Here is a 24,266-nt window from a genome sequence, read left to right on the forward strand (position 1 = left end):
GAGGCTTGAACAGGTAGACAGAGCCTCCCTATCAGTTCCCTGCTCCCCTAAGTCCCGTGCGCACACCCAGCAGCTATCAAGTTGCAAGCATTCAGCTGTCCCTCCACCGATTGCCATGCTCGCCTGCCCTTTCCCTGGAGCTGTCCCAAGGAAAGGGAATGTCTACAAAGTGTTCCCCTCCCCACTGCTCCCATCTCCCTCCTTTAGCCCCATCTCCATAGAGCAGGGACGGGGAGGAGGGTGTGTTGTTCTTCCTCTCGCCATGCATGTGTTTCCTCCCTCCATTCATGCTGCCTTGTAGAGAGTAGCACATAATAAACAAGTCTAACCCTTGAGGTCAGCGAATCTTAGTCATTCATTTAGCAGGAGGCTTCCCTGGGACATATCCCTCCTATTCCACCCTCTGACTCTACCACTTCAAACCAAGATTACAATCATCATTCTGTATGACGTATTAAATAAAATATAGTCATTTTGCCCGCCAAAAAAAAAATCCCTGACAACCAACTCCAATTTACATTAATTTCTTATGAGGAAATTGGATTGCTAACATAGTTGCATTAACATTGCATTTTCAGGAGCATATTTCTATGTAAGTTATGATTACTGTATTGGTATATAAGACAAAGCCCCTAATACGGATGGTCCCAAAATATCAGGTATGACTGTCACACTAGCCTGACATTGGCTTGCCTCTACGACCCTGGGCAAGTCATCAACCTTGTGTGTCATCTTCATTCTGCGGAAGGGAATTAAAAATTGCTTTACTTACATTACAGAGATGTTCATTCTGAGGATATAACTCATGAGTCAAATTCAGTGCTGCTTCAATACTTCATGCAGTTTATGCATAGTATCCCTCATGCCATTTGTATTTGCAAAGGAAGTATACGAATAAAAAATTTATTATCTGAGTCTAAGTAAAAGTAGTTAAAGCCACATTTTCCTATTTCCCTTTAATCTGCCTTAAAAACAATATGCCAAGCGCCCATATTGCCCGTCTACAAAAACTCACTGATTCTTTACTCTTACTGAGCGTATGACACAATGGGTCACTGACTCTTGGCTCAGGCAGCTCTAAGCATACTGGTAATACAAATAAAAGTTAACATATAAAAAGTTTTTTAGTCTGTTTACTGGAGAATGAGACCAAGGTGAGTGAATCAATCTTTTTGGAGATCTCTGTTTGTGAAAGAGACGGCGAGAGCTGAAAGCTCTGTATGCTACTCTCGCAACATTCGTAGAAGCAAATCCATTAGAAACACGGTAGATGAAGAACACGAGACGATTCTTGGTCCTTTAGAGCAACCACACTCTGGCAAACTTTAAACCATATAATATTTCATCAGGTCCTGGTTAAACTCAGGCAGCTTTCTTGTCTGAATTTCTTTTCCGCACCACACCTGATTAGCAAGATAGAATGTGTTAAATAAAAGCCTTCCACTTCATTCTCGTGTGCGGCTTCCCTCTATGATTCATTCTGAGTGTCCACAATCCAGGGTTGGTATATTATTTATCGCCATGGATTCAATTCTGCATATATATCCGTGCTGTGTATTCCACTCATTATCTGTGAGCGCACGGTTTGGCGTTTAACTCGAGGAGTTTCTATCATGTTGTAAAACTAATGAAAATGGGAAAAAGAGAAAGGTCTCAAAGCAGTTATTTTGCGTGTCCAAAAATAAATTATTAATAAATAAGACAAACAAAACCCAGCAGCCTTGGATTTGCAAGAACCGATAAATCAGGCGGAAATCAAATTCATGGTGAGGAGAGCACATTACACTTTTAAATCAAATGAGCAATCAGTAATTAATCTAATGCCAGAAAAAAAGAGAAGCCACTAAATGACTGCGAACGATACATTGCTTAAAAACCCTACTGGAGTAAGCAGATGAATTTGAATAGCAGCACTCTTACAGATACTTTAGATGGAAACATGCGTGAGCAATAAAGTCCGTGAACTCGTTTTTGCCTTTTAATAGCGCTGCATATCCCCTGAAAATTCCACGCCACAGCCTAGAGTCTCAAGCAGCTCAGGGCCATTATAGCACAGCTCAAGTACAGGGTGAAAAGGGCTGGAATTATTAGACTGGGTTGAAAATATGAACTTTTAATGGCAACCTTTTGATGAAAAATTCTGCTCAGCTCCAGTGGTCACCATTTAATGCAGTTCAGAGGTCTACATGGAAATACATTGCGGGCTTCAGCCCACTTCCGAGTGGAAATATCACTACTCAGACTACTTTAAACCAGTACCCTTGCTGCAATCTTCTGCAGCCTGTTGCTTCCAGAGATGGCGTTGCTTCCATGGCACAGCTAGCACTTTCAGGTTACTGCGGCGCACCTGCACCAATGTTCCCGTTTCTCGTATACTAGAAGGACAACCAGTGTTGTCAGTCCACACCAATTGAGTATAAACTTACGTAAAAACTTTCATTATCCTCTTCAATGCCCCTTTCATCTCCTAATCTTGCCAAAGTTCTGGCTTGAGTTTAGTAGAGAAAGAGAAACCTGTGAAATTTTCCCTTTATTTCAGCCTTTTAAGATCAGGTAGAGGCTAGATAAGGCAGCTATATCATTATTTTGTTTAGGCAAACAGTCTCCTATACATGCCAAGAAACCTGGGTGATTGTGTCAGTAACCGTAAATGCTTGTGAGCTTGGTATTTCTGAAAGTGAGGCACCCAACTCCTAATTGAATTTCAAAGAGTTGCGGCACTTTTCACATCATACCCCTTTGGCACTTGTATCGAGCTGAGGGTCCTCAATAACCCCTCAAGATGCACTTAACTCCTCACACACAACCGTACAGGGTAAAATGGATAGGCTGGAAGTTAGCATGAGATGTCCAGAAACATGGGCTTGGCATGGATCCTCATTATTACTAACAAAGAAAACTTAACTACACATGCCTCTCTTTGATCTGTCCCTTTTCCTATGTAGAATGAGCAAGCTGCAAGCCCACTGTCATTACTGCAGGATGTGCATTCCTCAGCACTTTTATTGCCCATTTCTATCTCATGTTACACATGCAACACTCCATCCTGCACTTATGAACATCTAGCTCTGTATGTACTAGAAGAGTAATTTAGATGGAAAACAGGGTTTCATTTTGCAGAGGTCTCATCTATGTAAACTTGAATGATGATGATTTGAACACTTGAGTAGAATAGTATGCATTACATTATAGAATTTGACTTTAAAGATTTTCTGTTAGTGAGGACTTGCTTTTTTTTTTTTTTACTTCCCCGCCCGCCTCCCCCATAACCACAAGTACTCAAAGATTCATATTCAGAGATTCCAAAGGCCAGACTGGAAACATGATCATCCAGTCTGACCCTCCTGCACAACACAGGCTAGATCTTCCCCAGAGCTGACAATGCATGTTTTTTTAAATAGGTTTCTAATCTCATTTCTAAGCGCACTGTGATTCCACCACCTCTCACTGGTAAACTGTTTCCAATATTTACCTTACCCATCACCATTAGGTAACTGCATTATTTCCAAATCTAATTATCTACCTTCAACTGCCAGTCAATCTTTCATGTCTTTGCCTATTAGATTGAGAAGACTTTACTGTCAAATATCTGTTGCATGTGTAATCATACAGTGACCAAGTACCCCAATCTTTCTTTGAAATAAGTAATAACACAAAGGACTTGGGGAAAAACAAATTGCTTTTAGCCAGATTCTCGGCTTTTAACTTGCGTTGTAACTCAGGTAAGTCAGTGATCTATGCTGATTACCACATCATGAGTATTGCAGGTGACCAGATTCCCGTTTTTAATGGGACAGGCCCTGTATTAATTCCTCCTGCAGGTGTCCTGACTTTTCTTTAAAATGCAATTTTCCCATATTTCTGTCTCCCCATCAGTACTGGTGCCTGCTGCTGCCAGATCCCTGTCGCCTGTCTGCCTCCACCACCAGTGAGGGGAAAGCGGACCAGGTGGCGGATGTTGGGAGTGGTTCCCAGGCTGCGGTGGGGCAACACAGCAGCATGAGGGGTGGCTGCTCCCCATGCTGGTTCATCAGCACAGCCCCCACTGTGTGCCAGCTTCAGCCAAGGCCTCTTCTCAGGTCTCGTTTGGCAGGCAATTGGCTGCAGGCTGTGATGTATGGTGTGAGTGTAGGCAGTGCCAGCGGCAGCAGGTTAGTGTCTCCTCTGCGGCCAACCCATTCCTTTTACATGCTCCCCCTCTCACTTCCTCTCCCTGCTTTCCCTCTTCTCTCTCTCTCCCATTGTCCTCTCCCTGCTATATCTCTCCCCCTCCACCCCACTGCTCCTCATTCCCCCAGAGAGGCACATCCTGCTCCCATATGTACGGAAGTCAGTCCCTGGTCAGAGTGCTCAACTCACCAACAGCCTGGTCAACAGGCTCCTTCTTCCCACACTCCTCTGGCTGGGCTAGTGCCTCATGAAACCAGTACCGCAGGCCGGCACTGGCGAGGGGGGAACTACCCTCTTGTTCCAGACCTGCAGAGCACTGGCACAGAGAGCCTCTTCACCCCTCAGCTAAGCTCTGAGGCGGGAGGCGAGTATTCCAGCCTGTTCACACCCGACCCTGCAGGCTCCAGACACCTTCTCTCACCCCCCACCCTGGGGTGATGGTTCTCCCTGGTGCCACCTGTAACTGGGTACCAGCTGAGCCCCCAACCCCACCAGCCTGGACTTTCCCACTCAGCTCTGTAAATGCTGTGACAAGCTCAGACATGTCCTGTCTCACACTTTTCACCACACACAGTAGGGACACAACCCAGCATAGTAAACACGCAGACAGGCTTCTGACCAGCCCTGCATGGGAAGGCTAACCAGCTAGGGATACCAGCTTCTCAGGAGCAACACCCCTCTGGAGGAGTAACCGAAAATTATACCATCTTAGCTGTCACAGGGAACCTTACAGCATAAGCTCATGAATTCCCCCCCCCTCAATATGCGAGAAGACATGCAACAGCTTTCCCACCCCCAAATTATAATTTCCACCCACGGATTTAGACAAAACAAAAAGAGTTTGATTAACTACAAAAAGATAGATTTTAATTGTTATAAGGATACCAAACACGTTCAAACGCAGATACCTCACAAATAAATAAAAACACAAATCTCAAGATTAAATATACATAAATAGATTGGATATGAGGAGCCAAATTGTCACCCTAAATGGTGATTTAAGCAGGTGCAGAATTATTAAAGGGCAAAACTGTCTTTTTGCATCTTAAACCCTAGTATTCCTTCGAGCTAAAAATCCCCCTACCTGCGGTTCACGCTTCTCTCTCAGTTCAGTCCTTCTTCCTCGGGTTTTCCAGAGTCTTCTTGGGCAGGGAGTCAGTCAAGAACCTCGATGATGTCACTCCCCACCTTAAATAGCTTTTGCACTGGTCTCCAGCTATTCCACATCTTTCAGTGGAAAAACTCTGTATTCCAAGACTGGAGTCCAGTATCAGTGACTTGGCACATGTTCCTGTAGGGTCACACAGCCATGGACTCGGAGCTGGTTTAGATCCTCAAAGGCTTCCTGGTGGGAGATAGCTTCTTCTAAGACCTATTTGTTCTCCGAATGGCCCATCAACCAACCATCTAGATGATGCATCTGCTGGACATTCTCCAGGTGTAAAAACATTTGTAAAGAGCATGGTAATATTCCCAACTTTAGATACCAAAATAATACATGCATACAAATAGGATAATCATATTCAGTGAATCATAACCTTTCATGAATAATTTATATGCACCTATTCCTGCCTAAAACACATCATATATGCAAAGCATAATAATATGCTATGAAGGATATGGGCTGTTAATGCCACACCTGGGTCCTGACCTCAGGGGGCACAGGACTACTCCATTCCCCTAGGCACCCTCCCCCTGCTGAGTCACCTCTCGGCTGGGTATTGCTGCGCCTGTGCCCACAATGCAGTAGTCTGGCCACAATTGTAGCTGGGACAGAGATGCGCCTGATTATGCTGGGGAGAAGCACCTGAGTGTTAGCTGCCTTTCAACACTGTGCAGCAGGAAGGGACAAGCTGCTGTCCAGCCACGGAAGAGGAATTGAAAGCTCTTGCAAAGACATGGCCCAGATCGATCCCTTCTTTTCCTTCCTCCTCTGGGCTGGAAGCGCTCCTGTCCCTTCCTTCCCTCATAGTGCTGAAGGGTGCTTCTGGCCACATTCTGGTTGACCTGACAAAATCTGGGGAAGCCAATGTGATGTGCATCCCCCCCCCATATTGCATCCAAAGATGTAGAGACCTGGTACAGGAGAGAGGGTCCATCCTGGCGGCCCAGCCAGAAATGGAGCCTGAGAGTTGCCGGCTGGAGCATTGGGTCAGTTGGTCTCCCACTCTGTTGAGAAAGGCGTATGGATGTGGTGTGTGGGTGTGTTCACCTATCCCCACGTCGTGTGTGTGTATGGAGTGGTGTGTGTGTGTCACCCCCCCCTTTATAACCTTAACCTTAAAGAGAGAAAGTAAATATAAAGAATCCATAAGCGTATTTCTTTAGAACAGGCTCAGTCAATTGATGTTAATTTGACATTGTCCACATAGTTCAGACTGATTGCCACTGACTTGCTTGAATACAAGTAATTTCACCAAGTGTCCCATATTCAGCAGTGGGAATATGTCACCCTAATATTCACCACTTTTTTCTGTATTTATCTTGATCCTAGGAACTGAACCCATGGGCAGTGCCTTGAAGCGTGTATATTCAAACTATCAATAATAGAAATTAAAAAAATGCCTTCTTGAAACCCAAAAACAATCAAACAATCTGGTTTAGTTGTTTATGTGTGAAAGGATGTTTTTGCTTTAATCAACAGAATGAACATGAACGATGCATATAAAAGGATCATAATTAACATGGAAGTTGTAAAGCAAGCTTGCTTTTTTTAGCATTACTGTAGATACTTCTGGTATTATCGCTCAAAGTGCGTAATTTGTGGGAAAAATATGGGTGTCTTTTACTGTTGCTTTTTCCGATTGGTCAGTCAGGCTACTTTGTGCAACCAGCATTGACTACATGACTCCACAAATGTAATACCAATTTTGTATTGGCATTTAAACCCTTCTATGTGTAAGTTTAATTTCTTGTCACTTGTCCCAGTATGGCAGTGAGATTCTATAACTCATAGGTCAGAAGGACCCAATATGATCATCTAGTCTGACCTCCTACACAAAGCAGGCCCACAACCCTACCCACTACTTCTTAACAACCCTAAACCTATTCCGAGTACTGAAGTCTTCAATTCAAATTGTGGTTTGAGACCTGAAGCTGCAGAGAGTCCACAGCAAGTGCCCATGCCCCACACTGCTGAGGAAGGCGAAAAAACTCCAGGGCCTCTGCAATTGCCCTGGAGGAAAATTCCTTCCCGACCCAATATGGTGATCAGCTAACCCTAGCATGTGGGCAAGACTCACCAGCCAGCATCAGGAAAGAACTCTCTGCAGTACCAGATCCCATACCATCCAACATCCCATCGCAGCATGAGCAGACTTATCTGCTGATAATCAGTCAATGTCAAATAAACTATCCTATCATACCATCCCTTCCATAAACTTATCAAGCTTAGTCTTAAAGCCAGATAGTCTTTTGCCCCACTACTCCCTTGGGCGTTCCAGAACTTCACCCTTCTAAGGTTAGAACCTTGTCTAATTTCAAGTCTAAACTTCCTAATGTCCAGTCTGTACCCATTTGTACTCGTGTCTACATTAGTACTAAGCTTAATAATTTCCTCCTCCCTAATGTTAATCCCCTGATATATCATATGAGCAAGCGTATCCCCCCGCAGCCTTCTTTTGCTAGACTAAACCAAGCTCTTGAGTCTCCTTTCATAAGCGGTTTTCCATTCCTCAGATCATCCTAGTAGCCCGTCTCTGAACCTGTCCCCGTTGAATCATCCTTCTTAAACATGGGAGACCAGAACTGCACACAGTATTCCAGGTGAGGTCTCACCAGTGCCTTATACAACGGTACTACACCTCCTTATCTTTGCTGGAAATACCTCGCCTGATGCCTCCTAAACGCATTTGCTTTTTTAACGGCCATATCGCATTGGCGGCTCTATCTCTTCCATCAACCAATACTCAAGGTCCTTCTCCTCCTCTGTTGTTTCCAACTGAGGTTCCCCAAGTGTATCAAATTCTTATTATTAACCCTAAGTGCATGACCTTGCACTTTTCACTATTAATTCCATCCTATTACTATTATCAGTGTTACAAGGTCATCCAGATCTTCCTGTATTGTATCCGTCCTTCTCTGTGTAGCAATACCGCGCAGCTTTGTGTCATCCACAAACTTTATAGCACATTCCCGCTCTGTGCGAGTCAGTAACAAAAAGTTAAATAAGATTGGTCCCAAACCGATCCTTGAGGAACTCCACTAGTAACTTCCTTCCAGCCTGACAGTTCACCTTCATACGACCCGTTGGATCTCCCTTTAACCAGTTCCTATCCACCTTACAATTTTCATATGATCCCCATCTTTTCCAATTTAGCTAACAATCCCCATGTGGAACCGTGTCAAATGCCTTACTGAATCGAGGTAATTAGATCTACTGCATTTCCTTTGTCTAGATAATCTGTCACCTTCTCAAAGAAGGAGATCAGGTTGTTTGGCACGATTTACCTTAGTAAAACCATGTTGTAATTTGTCCCAATTACCATTGACCTCAATGTCCTTTACTACTCTCCTTCAAAATTTTTTCCAAGACCTTACATACTACAGATGTCAAACACAGGCTATAGTTACTCGGATCCTTTTTTCCCTTTCTTGAAGATAGGAACTACGTTAGCAATTCTCCAGTCATACGTACAACCCTGACTACCGATTCATTAAAATTCTTGCTAATGGCTTGCATTTCATACGCCATCTTCTTTAATATTCTTGGATGGAGATTGTTTGGGTCCTCCGATTTGTTCCATCAGCTTCAAGTTTGGCTTCCACCTCATTGGTATTCCACCTCAGACTTCAGTAACTCGGACATAGGTTAGGGGTTGTTACAGAAGTAGATGGGTAGGGTTCTGTGGCCTGCTTTGTGTAGGAGGTCAGACTAGATGATCATATTGGTCCCTTCTGACCTATGAGTCTATGAATCTCAGCTGCCATACTGGGACAAGTGACAAGAAATTAAACTTACAATATAGAAGGGTTTAAATGCCAATATCAAAATCTGGTATTACATTTGTGGAGTCATGGTAGTCAATGCTGGTTGCAAAGTATCCTGACTGGACCAATAGGACAAAAGCAACAGTAAAAGACACCATATTTTCCCCAAATTACCCACTTTGAGGAGATCAATACACAGAACGTTATCTACAGTAATGCTAAACAAAAGCAAGCTTTGCTTTACAACTTCCATGTTAATTATGCATCCTTTTATATGCATCAGTATCATCGTTCATACTTCTGTTGGATGAAAGCAGAAACATCCTTTCACACATAAAACAACTAAAACCAGATTGTTTAGACTTGTTTTTGGGTTCAAGAAGGCATTTTTTTTTAATTTCTAATTAATTTGATAGTTTGATATCACACTCTTCAAGGCACTGCCCCAGTGGGTTTCAGTTCCCCTAGGATCACAGATAAATACAGAAAAAGTGGTGAATATTTAGGGTGACCATATTTCCCAATGCTGAATATGGGACACCTGGTGAAATTACTTGTATTCAAGCAAGTTCAGTGGCAATCAGTCTGAACTATGTGGTACAAGTGTTCAAATTAACATCAAGTTGACTGAGCCCCTGTTCTAAAGAAATACTGCTTAATTGGATTCTTTATATTTACTTTCTTATCTTTAAGGCTTTAAGGTTCACTTAAAGGGGGGGTGACACACACACACCTAGCTCCACACACACACACACACGTGGGGATAGGTGACACACACACACACACACACACTCCCATACGCCTTTCTCACAGAGGTGGGGAGACCAACTGACCCAATGCTCCCAGCCCGGCACTCTCAGCGCTCCATTTCTGGCTGGGCCCCCAGGATGGACCCCTCTCTCCTGGTACCAGGTTCTACATCTTCCTGATGCAATATGGGGGGGGGGATGCACATCACATGGGCCTTCCCCAGATTTCTGTCAGGGTTCACACCAGAATGTGGCCAGAAGCACCCTTTCAGCACTATGAGGGAAGGAAGGGACAGGAGCTGCTTCCAGCCTCAGAGGAGGAAGGAAAAGAAGGGATGATCTGGCCCATGTCTTTGCAGAGCTCATCTCTTCCCCTGTGGCTGGAAGCAGCTTGTCCCTTCCTGCCTGCACAGTGTTGAAAGGCAGCTAACACCTTCAGGTAGCTTCTGGCCACCAGCATAACTCAGCCATCTCCTGTCCCCCAGCTACAATGTGGCCAGAAGCTACCTGCATTGTGCACCAGGCCCCAGCAAACCCAGCCAGAGAGGTGACTCAGCAGGGGAGGGTGCCTAGGGGATGGAGTAGTCCTGTGCTCCCTGAGGTCAGGACCCAGGTGTGGCATTACACCCCATATCCTTCATAGCATATTATTATGATTATGGCATAACTATGATGTGTTTTATGCAGGATAGGTCATATAAATTATCATTGAAAAGGTTATGATTCACTGAATATGATTATCCTATTTGTATGCATGTATTATTTTGGTATCTAAAGTTGGGAATATTACCCATGCCTCTATTACAAATGTGTTTACACCTGGAGAATGTCCACCAAGCAGAATGCAATCAGTCTAGATGGCTGGTTTGGATGGGCCATTACGGAGAACAATAGGTCTTAGAAGAAGCTAATCTCCCACCAGGAAGCCTTCCTGAGGACTCTACAAACAGCCTCCGAGTCATGGCTGCTGTGACCCTACAGGAACATGTGACCAAGTCACCTGATACTGGACTCCATCTTGGAATACCAGAGTTTTTCCACTGAAAGATGTGGGAACTAAGCCTGGAGACCATGTGCAAAAGCTATTTAAGGTGGGGAGTGACATCATCGAGGTTCTTGACTGACTCCCTGCCCAAGAAGACTGCTGGAAACACCCGAGGAAGAAGGACTGAACTGAGAGAGAAGCGCTGAACCCAGGCTAGGGGGATTTCTAGCCTATGAAAGGAATACCTAGGGTTTTAAGATGCAAGAAAGTACAGTTTGCCCTTTAATAATCTCTGCAACCTGCTTAAATCACCATTTAGGGTGACAATTTGCTACTCATATCCAATCTATTTAGTATATTAATCTTAGATTGTGTTTTTATTTATTTGTGAGGTAATCTGCTTTGAACTGTTTGGTATCCCTTATAACCAATTAAAATCTATCTTTTGTAGTTAATAAACTTCTTTTTGTTTTGTCTAAATCCAGTGTGTGGAAATTATAATTTGGGGGTGGAAAGCTGTTGCATGTCTTCCTCCATATTGAGGGAGGGGGTGAATTTCATGAGCTTATGCTGTACAGTTCCCTGTACAGCTCAAGATGGTATAATTTTCGGTTTACTCTCCAGAAAGGGTGTGCTCCTGAGAAGCTGGTAAGTCCCCTAGCTGTATAGCCTTCCCATGCAGGGGCTGGTCAGAAAGCCTGTCTGCGTGTTACTATAGCTGGGTGTGTCCCTACCTGTGTTCTGGTGAAAGTGTGAGACCAGGAGCATGTCTGCAGCTTGTCACAGCATTACAGGGTGAGTGGGAGTCCAGGCTGGTGGGTTGGGGGGCTCACTGGTACCCCAGTTCCAGGTGGCACCCCAGGGAGAACCCATCACCCCAGGGTAGGGGCGGATGAAGAAGGTGCTCTGGAGCCTGCAGGGTCAGGGTGTGAACAGGCTGGAAATCACTCTCCTCCCGCCACTCCAGAGCTTAGCTGAGGGGTGAAGAGGCTTCTCTGTGCCAGTGCTCTGCAGGTCTTGGAACAAGCAGGGCTCAGTTCCCCCAGCCAGTGCCCCGGCCTGGACGGTACTGGCCTTTCATGAGGCACTAGCCCAGCCAGAGGCAGTGGGGGAAGGAAGGAGCCTGTTGACCAGGCTGTTGGTGAGTTGAGCACTCTGACCAGGGACTGACTCTCCGTACAATACTGGGAGCAGGATGTGCCTCTCTGGGGGGATATGGAGGAGCAGTGGGGCTGGAGGGGGAGAGTAAAGCAGGGAGAGGACAATGGGAGAGAGAGAGAAAGAGGGAAAGCAGGGAGAGGACAGTGAGAGGGGGAGCATGTAAAAGGCCAATGGGTTGGCCGCAGAGGAGACACGTAACCTGCTGCCGTCTGGCACCTGCCCACACTCACCAGCCATAACCGCTCACAGCATGCAGCCAATGCCTGCCACAAACGAGACATGAGAAGAGGCCCTGTTGGCTGAGAGCTGGCACACAGTGGGGGCTGTGCTGATGAACCAGCATGGGGAGCAGCCAGCCCCTCATGCTGCTGTTTTGCCCCAGCCCCAGCCTGGGAAACCCACTCCCAACATCAGCCACTGGGTCCTTTCCCCTCACTGGTGGTGGGAGGGCAGCAGGCGATCAGGGATCTGGCCAGCAGCAGGCCCCACCAGTACTGATGGGGGAAGACAGAAAATATGGGACAAATTGCCAGTTTTTAAGAAAAAGTCAGGACACCTGCAGGAGGAATTAAATACAGGGCTGTCCCATTAAAAACGGGACATCTGGTCACCCTGCAAATACTCAGATGTTGTAAATCAGCATAGATCTATTGACTTAACTGAGTTACACCAAGTTACAACAGCCGAGGATCTGGCCTAAAGCAATTTTGTTTTTCCCCAAGATCCTTTGTGTTATATACTTATTTCAAAGATAAGATTGTGAGGTACCTTGGTCACTGTACATTGGTACTTACACATGCAAAAGATATTTGACAGTAAAGTCTTCTCAATCTAATAGGCAAAGACATGACAAGATTGACTGGAAGTTGAAGTTAGATAAATTAGATCTTGAAATAAACTGCAGTTACCTAATGGTGATGGTAATTAAATATTGGAACAGTTTACCAGGAGAGGTGGTGGAATCACCAGTGTGTCTTAGAAATGAGATTAGATAACTATTTAAAAAAACATGCATTAGTCAGCCTTCTGGGGGAAGATCTACAGCCTGTGTGTGCAGGAGGTCAGACTGGATGATCATAGTGTTCCAGTCTGGCCTTGGAATCTCTGAATCAGTGAATCTTTGAGTACTTGTGGGTTATGGGGGAGGGGGCAGGGGAAGTAAAGCAAAGTCTCACTAACAGAAAAATCTTTAAAGTCAAATCTATAATGTATGATACTATTCTATCAAGTGTTCAAAATCATCATCATTCATAGTTACATAGAATGAGACCTCTGCCAAAATTAAACCCTGTTTTCCATCTAAATTACTCTTCCTAGTACATACAGAGCTAGATGTCATACGTGCAGGTATGGAGTGTTGCATGTGTAAGCATGAGATAGAAATGGGCATATAAAAGTGCTGAGGAATGCAATCCTGCAGTAATGAAAGTGCTGCTTGCAGCTTGCTTCATTCCTACATAGGAAAAGGGACAAGATCAAAGAGAGGCATGTGTAGTTAAGTTCTTTGTTAGTATAATGAGGATCATGCTCAAGCCCATGTCTTCTTGGACATGCTCATGCTACACTTCCACCCTATCCATTTTACCCTGTACGGTTGTGTGTGAGGAGTTGAGTGCATCTTGAGGGGTATTGAGGACCCTCAGCTCCGATACAAGTCCAAAGGGGTGATGACTGTGAAAAGTGCCCAACTCCCTTTGAAATTCAATAGGAGTTGGGTGCCTCACTTTCAGAAATACCAAGCTCACAATGCATTTAGGTTACTGACACTAATCACCCAGGTTTCTTGGGCATAGTATGAGGGAGACTGTTTGCCTAAACAATAATAATGATAAAGCTGCTTATCTAAGCCCTCTACCTGATCATTACAAAGGCTGAAAATAAAGGAAAATTTCCACAGCTTTCTCTTTCTTCTACTAAACCTCCAAGACACTTTGGCAGATGTAGGCAGATGAAGGGGCATTGCAAGAGGATAATGAAAGTTTTACGGTGAAGTTTATACTCACATTGGGTGTTGGACTGACAACACTGTTGTCTTCTAGGTATACAGAGAACCGGGAACAGTTGTGCAGGTGCCCGCAGTAACCTGAAAATGTGCCTCAGCTGTGCCATGGAAGAGCCATCTCTGGAAGCAACAGGGCTGCAGAGATTGCAGACAAGGGTACTGGTTTAAAGTAGTGCTGAGATAGTGATACTTGTCCACTAGGAAGTGGGCTGAAAGCCGCAATGTATTTCCATGTAGACCTCTGAACTGCCATTAAATGGTGACCACTGGAGCTGAGCAGAAATTTTTCATCAAAAGTGTTTCCATTTAAAAGCTTTTCATATTTTTCAACCCAGTCTAATAACTTCCAGCCCTTTTCAACCTGTACTTGAACCAGAGCCCCGTAGCCCATTAGTCTTCTGTGCTATATGGCCCTAGCTGTTGAGACTTCTAGGGCTGGTGGCTGGAATTTTCAGGGGATATGCAGCGCCTATTAAAAGGCAACAAAAGAGTTCACTGGACTTTATTGCTCACCCATTTCTCCATCTAACAGTATCTGTACAGAGTGCTGCTATTCAAATTCATCTGCTTACTCCAGTAGGGTTTTTTAAGCAAATCGTATTCGTTTGCAGTCATTTTAGTGGCTTCTCTTTTTTTCTGGCATTAGATTAATTACTAGATTGCTCATTTGATTTACAAGTGATTACATTTGCTCTCCCTCACCACTGAATTTGATTTCTCCAGCTGGATTTATCGGTTCTTGCAAATCCAAGGCTGCTGGGTTTGTTTGGTCTTATTTATTTATTAATTTATTTTGACCACGCAAAATAACTGCTTGGAGACCTTTCTCTTTCTTCCCCATTTTCATTAGTTTTACAACATGATAGAACTCCTCGAGTTCAACAGCAAACCGTGCGCCTGCCACAGCATAATGAGTGGAATACATACAGCACGGTATATGATATCAGAATTGATCCCATGGCGATAAAACTAATATCACCAACCCTGGATTGTGACACCTCAGAATGAATCATAGAGGGAAGCGCACACTGAGAATGAAGTGGAAGGCTTTTATTTACACATTTATCTTGCTAATCAGGTGTGGTGGGAAAAGGAAATTCAGAAAAGAAAGTGCCTGACGGTTTAACAGGAGCTCTGATGAAATATTATATTGTTTAAAGTTTGCCAGAGTGTGGTTCTCTAAGGACCAGAATCGCTCTAGTGTTTTCTTCATCTCACCGTGTTTCCTAATGGAATTTGCCTTCTACAGAATGTTGCAGAGAGTAGCATACAGAGCTTTACAGCTCTCCATGTCTCTTTCACAAACAGAAGATGCTCCAATAAAAGATTTTATCTCACTCACCTTGTCTCTCATCTCTCCAGGTAAACAGACTAAAAAACTTTTTATATGTTAACCTTTTATTTGTATTACAGTAGTGCCTAGAGGCTGCCCTGAAGCCAAGAGTCAGTACCCATTGTGTACATACGCACAGTAAGAGTAAAGAATCAAGTGAGTTTGTAGAAGGGCATATGGGCAGCTTGGCCATATTGTGTTTAAGGCAAGATTATAGGGGAAATAGGAAAATGTGGCTTTAAACTACTTTTACCTTAGCACTCAGATATATAATTTTTTTATTCGTATATTCCTTTGCAAATACAAATGCATGAGGGATACTATGCATAAAATGCATGAAGTTATTGAAGCAGCACTGAATTTGACTCATGACGTTAATCCTCAGAATGAACATCTCTGTAATGTAAGTAAGCAATTTTTAATTTCCCCTTCCGCAGAATGAAGATGACACAAAAAGGTCTGATGACTTGCCCAGGGTCGTAGAGGCAGCCAATGTCAGCGCTAGTGTGACCAGTCATCCTGATATTATTGGGACCATCCCGATATTAGGGGCTTTGTCTTATATACACAACTACAGTAACTCATAACTTAACATAGAAATTATGCTCCTGAAAAATGCAAGTTTAAGTGAAACTATGTTAAGCAAATCCAATTTCCTCATAAGAATTAATGTAAATGTGGAGTTAGGTTCCAGGGAATTTTTTTTTTTTGGCGGGCAAAAGACTATATTTTATTTAATACTGCATACAGCAATGATGATTGTAAATCTTGGTTGAAGTGGTAGAGTCAGAGGGTGGAAGAGGGAGGGATATTTCCCAGGGAATGCCTTCCTGCTAAATGATGAACTAGCATTCGGCTGAGCCCTCAAGGGTTAGCACCTTGTTATTAATGTAGCCTCACACTCTACAAGGCAGCATGAATGGAGGGAGGAAACACAGCATGGCAGAGAGAGACAGAGACACACACACCCTCCCTCCCCGTCCCCTGCTCTATGGAGATGGGGCTAAAGGAGTGGAGGAGATGGGAGCAGTGGGGAGGGGAACACCTGACAGTAGCATCCCTCTCTCTCTTGGGAGCAGCTCCAGGGCAGAAGGCAGGAGCAGCACATGGCAATCGGTGGAGGGACAGCTGAACTGCTGGCAATTGATAGCCTGCTGGGTGGCTGCCGCACAGGGAACTTAGGGGAGCAGGGAACTGATAGGGAGGCTTCTGGTCTACCCTGGTTACAAGCCCTCACCAGCTAGCTCCAACGGGCTGCTCTTCCATGCAAGCCATGGACAAAGCAGGCAGCTGCCAAACAACATTATAAGGGAGCATTGTGCAACCTTAAACAAGCATGTTTTCTAATTGGTCAGCAACCTAACAATGTTAAACAGGATGACATTTAGTGAGGAATTACTGTATATACACGCGCACGAAAAAAAGTGTCTGGATTTTTCAGACTTGCTATCTGATCACCCTAGTCAGAGCAAAGACAAGAACCCAGGAATTCCTGTTGCCAAATCCTATGATTAGTCCAATGGAATAGGTACTTTTCCTCTTTGTAATTTTGGGCACATTCATAATTGTTTGCAGTATAGCTAGACTTTAATCTTTTTTATATTGGTCTTATTTATGTTTCAGAAGCATGTAATCAATTAGCATACATACGTATGTATTTATAAACAAAAATATGCAAGTTCAGCCATGCCCCCAGCTTTTTCTGTATAGACTCTTTTGTGTTGTATTTTTATTTTAAACATATGGCTGCATCAAATTCCATGATCATGATGGACAATTAACATGTGCAGTTGGTGAATCACGATAGCACATTCCTATAGATAAATGCAAGATGAAATTACCTTTGTTATATTTGAGAATCATGAAGATACTTTTCTTCCTTGTACTCCCTCATCTTATTCCAGCCATTTAAAATCTGTTCCACAACATTTCATATTAAGTCAAGTTAAAAAAAAAAAACACGAAGAAACAAAAAACACTTCAGCTGTAGAAAAATGGAATCCAAGATTTTGAAAAAATGGGCGTCTGCACATAGGTATAGGTTTCTTGATCAATACATAGGCACCTAATAAGTGGCCTGATTTTTAAAAGACAATGGGAAGAAAATCAGGCCCTTTTATTTAGGTGTGAAATATAAACTAAGATGCCAAAAAAGTAGACACTTAGAAAATCTTGACTCTGATATTTATTAACAAAAAACCCCCTACATTTGGAATAGTAAAGTTTGCAGCAGAGCACATCCCAGGCAGACAAAATCTTAAAAAGCATGAAAATAAGAACTTAAGGTGATAGACTGAGCATTCCTTTCCACTTTCATATTGCCTGCAACATACTCTGACACAGTCAGACATATATATTTCAGATACCAAAAACAAAGCATACCTCAGCTTTGTCCAAGGCAAAACCTGAATAGTGAATTCATATGCTTTTATATCTGTTATTTCAACAGATCAGCCCATCTCAAAGTTCCACATTCCATGCAGTTGGGAAGTTATTCTGCCTTAAGATGGGTAAGGTCACTGGTAAGATTGTCTTCATTGTCATACATTATCATCAAACCACCACAAAAAATTCAAATACCACTAAAAGTTTATATTCTTTGTCATGTTGTCATGGTATAAATCCCCACTTTGAACCTTAGAGTCCAAAGATGGGGTATCAGCATGAATTCTCCTAAGCTTAATTACCAGCTTAGATCTGATAGGCTGCCACCAACCAGGACTCTCAGTGCCTGGTACACTCTGGTCCCTCCAAAACCTTCCCAGGGGACCCCCAAGACCCAGATCCCTTGGATCTTAACACAAGGAAAGTAAACCCTTTCCCCCACCGTTGTCTCCCCCAGACTTCCCCTCCCTGGGGTTACCCTGGAAGATCACTGTGATTCAAACTCCTTGAATCTTAAAACAGAGAGGAATGTTACCTTCCCCCCTCCTCTTTCCCCTCACCAAGAGGCCATACAGATTCAAGCTCTGTGAATCTAAAACAAAGAGGAAATTCACCCTTTCCCTCTCCCCCTCCTCTTTCCCAGAGAGAGAGACAGAGATAAACACAGAGAGCAGGTTTTTCCTCCCCCTTTCTCTCCTTTCTCCCACGAATTCCCTGGTGAGTGTAGAGTCCCTCCCCTGGGGTCTTACACAAGATAACCAAAAAATCAATTAGATTCTAAAAAAGAAAAGCTTTTAATGCAAGAAAGAAAAACATAAAAGTTGTCTCTGTAATCAAGATGGTAAATTGTTACAAGGTCTTTCAGCTTATAGACACTAGAGAGAATCCTCCCCCCCCAGCATACATACGCATTGCAACAGAGATACAATTCTTCCAGCCAAATACAAATTAAAATTCTACCAGCCAGATACACATTTGCAAATAAAGAAAACAATAAAAAGAAACCGCCTCTGAACTTGTACTTTAATAGACATAAATTGAGAGCCTCGTAGGTACGTCCAGTCACTCTCAGACCCAAGAGAACAACAGACAAAGAAAAACACACAAAACAAACGACTTCCTTCACGGAGATTTAAGTATCTCTTCTGATTGCTCCTCTGGTCAGGTGTTCCAGGTTTACTGTTTGTTAACCCCTTACAGGTAAAAGAGACATTAACCCTTACCTATCTGTTTATGACACGTTTTTTGCCATTTCAAATAGATTTTTGCAAAATAAAGATTTAAGTTTATGTTTAAACTGAACTGCTACATCATAATAAAAACAGATCCATTAAGTAAGGGCTGGCCATTTGCAATGCATGATGAAATGAAAGTAGACTGAAAAGTGACTGCTCTATATTTATTCACTTTCAATGTGTTTCAGATCAAATTTACTGAGTTTAGAAATCCAGATATTTACCAAAATTTTCAAACTTTGGTACCTAATGAATCATAGATTTCAAAGTCAGAAGGGACCATCTAGCCTGATCTCCTGTATAACATGGGCCATAGTACTTCCCCAAATCAATTCTTAGGGCATATATTTTAGAAAAACATCCAATCTTGATTTAAAAATTGTCATTGATGGAGAATCCACTACCACCACTGGTAAATTATTTCAATAGTTAATTACCCTCACCCAAAACATTATACCTTATTTCCATTCTGAATTTGTCTGTCTTCAGCTTCTAGAGATTAGTCCGTGTTACTGCTAGACAGAAGAGCCCACTATTAAATATTTGTTCCCCGTATTATGTATAGATTGTAAGCAAATCACCCCTAACTATCTCTTTGCTAAGCCGAATAGATTGAATTCCCTAGGTCTATCACTGTATGGCATGTTCCCTAATCCTTTAATCATTCTCATGGTTCTTCTCTGAACCCTCTCCAATTTATCAATATCCTTCTTCAGTGGTGGGCACCAGAACTGGACACGGTATTAGAGCAGAGGTTGCACCAGTGCCAAATACAGAGGTAAAATAACTTTTTGCTCCTACTCCAGATTCCTCTGTTCATGCATCCCAGGATCACATTAGCTCTTTTGACCACAGCATCACACTGAGAGCTCATATTCAGCTGATTATCCACCATGATTCCCAAATCGTTTTTAGAGACACTGTTTCCCAGGATAGATTCCCCCATCCAGTAAGTATGGCCTACATCCTTTGTTCCTAGATGTATACATTTACATTCTCCCATATTGTTTGCTTTGCCCCGGTTTACCAAGCAATCCAGAGATCACTCTGAATAGTGACCTATCCTCTTTGCTATTTGCTACTCCCCCAAATTTTGTGTCATCTGCAAACTTTATCAGCGGTGATCTTATGTTTTCTTAAGCCTTATGCTCTTATGTTTTGTTCAGTCCTCAATCATTGCAGGCAACTAACATTTTCATTTGTGTGCTTTTAAACGGAGTGAAGAGCCTAACATTGGACAATGTTGAAAATGTTGGCTGATTGCTTCAATTTTTTTTGCTGTAAACTCATTCTGGCATATGAAAATTTAGCTGAGATCTTTCTGCTTCTTGCGCCATTCTAGTAATAACCCCTGATTATTTTGTGCTAATAGTATGGCAGTAAATATTTCCTTTCATCAGTACCATATGCAGGTCTGATGAAGACACACACAAAGATTGAGGAGTCTTAGTAATTTGCACAACCTTCTCTCTTCCTTCTCTGAGGTCTCCAATGACACTTCTAAAGTTTCTATTCTGCTGTTACCAGGGCCGGCTCCAGGTTTTTTGCCTCTCCAAGCAGCAAAAAAACAAAAAAACAAAAAAACACCACAACTGCGATCAGCTCTAATGCTGCTGCTTCAGTCTTCGGCGGCAATTCGGCAGCTGGTCCTTCACTCCGAAAGGGAGTGAGGGACCCGCCACCAAATTGCCGCTGAAGAGCCAGACATGCCACCCATCTCCGTTGGCCGCCCCAAGCAGCTGCTTGCTGGGCTGGTGCCTGGAGCCGGCCCTGGCTATTACTTTCCTGTTGACTTTTCCTAGAGAAATTTAAGATCAATTTTAGGTCACACAGTACTTTCCAGGAAGAACAAGGTTTCAGTTATACCTGTGCTATTTCCCCCCTTTTCCTGAATTTCCTACAGTTCCGTGTGTATGAGGAAATCGAAACACGGTAGTTCCTTAGAGACATTTGTTGAGGTAAAGAACTGCAGTTCCACTGCTTTGCATTACAGAATCTAAGCTTCAGTTGAGCATTATTGATTTCTTCAGCAGAACCTGCCACTTCATTCTATGTAAAGGATGTGTATACTCCTGTCCAATCACTTTGGCAATCCTGTCTCATTGATCTAGTAAATCCACATACTTGAAGTACTGTACATTATTTCCATTATAGGTGCGATTTGTGTTTTATTCTTATTGGCACTGCCTAGAAACCATGTAGGTAAATCAGGGCATATTGAGATTACGAAACTAGCATCGCACTAATGTTAGAAAGGGTGAGAAATACAGAGTACAACAGGTCCAGAATACGGTATCTCAAGTGAAAAAGGTTCTTATTAGTTTAATCAATGTGCTTTTGAAAAATGTAAATACTCATATCATAATATGTAAAAATCAAGTTTGCCCATAAAGAAAGGGTCTATTCTGGTTCTGACGACAACTAGTAGATGACTATGACATTTAAACCCAAATTTTCAAGTGGGTGCCTCAGTTTTTGATACCCTACTGAAGTTACCAAGGGGCTTAATTTTCAAAGCTCTCATGGCCACTGACAGTCCCACTGAAATTAAGAGAAGGTGTAAATCAGAAGAGGGCAAACTGTGGCCTGTGGGCCATATCCAGCATGCAGGACTGTCCTGCCCAGGCCTTGAGCTCCTGGCTAAGGAGGCTACCCCATTCCCCTGGCAGTCTCAGCTTGCTGCGCCACCAGTGCTCTGGGTGGTGAGGCAGTGAGCTCCTGCCAGGCAGCACACTTGCGAGAGCTACCAGCCTCCCCCAGTGCTCTAGATTGCGCGGCGGCATGGCTGGCTCTGGACTGGCAGGACGGCTGCCAGTCCTGGTGCTCTGAGTGGCATGGTAAGGGGGCGGGAGCAGGGGGGTTGGATAAGGAGTTGAAAGTCCCCGAAGGAAATCAGGGGACAGGGAGCAGGAGGTGGTTGGATAGCCTGGGTCTTCGATCTTTAGATTCTGGGGATAAGTAATTGGCAGACAGTGGTTCTCTCTTCAAGGCATAGCTTCAAAGGTTGGGTGGAGGTGGGAATTTGCATTCACTTACCTCCAGGTATTTCCTAGGAATCCCACTTAACTTTGTTTGTTCCAAAAGTTCCTTCTTGTATGATCCATTGTTTAAAATAGTCATTTGAAGCTCATAACACTTCCCAAGGTTTACATTGACCATGTCTCCCTTCTACAGAAGTTGCAGCCAATCTCACAATAATAGATAGACTTTGCATTCAATACAATAGACTCCAAAAATACTTAAACTTAATTCTGTTGGGTTTTTCAAGGATATTGCAGGAAATTGCCTGTCACACACTGGTCATAGAACTTCCCCCAAATAATTCCTTTGAACAAGACCATTACACAAAATCCAATTTTGATTTAAAAATTGCAAGTGGTGGAGCATATACCATGACCCCTGGTAAATCCTTTCAGTATTTAATTCCCTCGCTATTACAATGTTATGCCTTCTGTTCAGTCTGAAGTTGTCTAGCTTCAACTTCCAGCCATTGGATTGTGTTATGTCTTTCTCTGCAGACTAAAGAGCCTATTATGAAATATTTGTTCTCGTGTAGGTACTTATAGATTGTGGTCTAGTCAACCCTTCACATTCTGGCTTTATAGTCAATGAATCATCAGATGAATGCTATGTAAATGCTACTAAGGTATTCTATATCAACTGATCCAAGTACCGTAATCACTAGTGATTTGCACTATTATGATAGGATACTGTATTATTTTTAAAGTCCTGTTTCCCACTCAACCCAGCTATGTAGTACTTAATATTCTTCAGTAATACGTGAAATTATATCATCAATTTTAAATTTGTTTAACCCTTTCTGTGTGCAGATTTTGAACTGTAGCATAGATTTACAAAAGAAGCCAATTGTTTACTTTGCTGAAAAGCAAAAATTAGTCCGATAAAACATGCTAATTTGAATACCTGTTATTGTTCACAAAATTGCTTACTGAGGCCGGGTGGAATAGTGGCAAGGAAACTGGACTGGGACTCAGGAGACCTGAGTTTTGGTGTCTAGCTCTGCCACCACTTTGTTGGCTGACTTTAGGCAAATCACTTCCCCAGATCAGGCCTCAGTTTACCCATCTGTAAAATGGGGATGATAATGGTGCCCTCCTTTGTCAAGTGCTTTGCGATCTGCTGGTAAAAAGTCCTATATAAGAGATAGGTATAAAGTAGATGGAACACCACTGAGAGTGAAAGGGTTATTTACATTTCCACTAATACACACAACTGGTTGTGATCACCAAGTGAGTTGTTTCTTGAGATGTGGCCATTCTGAACTGGATTCAGACTATCCATCCACAAAGGATACCGAACCACTCTAAAATAGAAAAAAAACCTTCAGTTACTACCAACCAGGGTGGATTGGAACCATTAAACTTAAATGTGAGGTGCTCCACTTTCTAAGAGTTGTCCTCTGAGACATCCAGTCTCCTTCTACAAGTGATAAAGGCTGTATGCATCAATGCATAGTACTGCTGTCTCTCCAAGTTGTGAGACGGAGCTTATTCTTGACTTCATTGGGACTATTTGGGTGTGTAAAGTTACGTATGGATGTTGCTGAATTGGAATTTCAGACATGGGGCTATATCCTGAATCACACCAGAACTCTAGCATAGCTGAGGAGCTGGGGGGCAAAAGTGGCTTTAAGACATCTTTTAGATCTCCAATGCTGCCATGGTCCATTCCAGCCTCTCACCTAATTTAGAGCAACCTCACATCTACTGTAAATGACACCCCACTGCAAAAGCACAAAAAACAGGGGCTCCACAGCCAGGAATTGCCAGAATATAATGCTATCTGGCCATGTCTTCTCCCTCCCCAGCATGCCCCTCCACTGGTGATGCTGGGAAAGTGCAGCATAAAGAGAACTATATCAGCTGTATGATATGCAGGAGTCCCTTTGTGCCAGGAGAATCCCCATCAGGGGAGATTTACATACGCTTTGTGCTACTGGAGCCAGGCAGGGTCTGGCTCAGTACAGGCAACGTCTTGTAAATGTCTATATAATTTGGATAGTTGGCATCTATTGTCACACAGACAGGCTCAAGACAAATCTGGATGCAGTGTTTCACTTGATAAAAGGGTCATGGCAGCATATATATATACAAATTATATGTATTACCTGCCAGAAGAGGGTGAAAAGAAATTGGAACCTTATCCGGTGCCAAAGATATTACACACTGGCATTGAGCTGTGATCTAGGGAGCGATAAATTGGCCTCCTCAAACAAAACTGAAACAGCTGTTGTCTTTAAAAACTGTCAGACACCAACTGTGTTTTCAAAGTTTGGTTTCCCCTTGGGCAGTTTAAA

The sequence above is a fragment of the Chelonoidis abingdonii genome, chromosome 1, assembly GCF_003597395.2.
Source record: "Chelonoidis abingdonii isolate Lonesome George chromosome 1, CheloAbing_2.0, whole genome shotgun sequence".
Lineage (NCBI taxonomy): Eukaryota > Metazoa > Chordata > Testudines > Testudinidae > Chelonoidis > Chelonoidis abingdonii.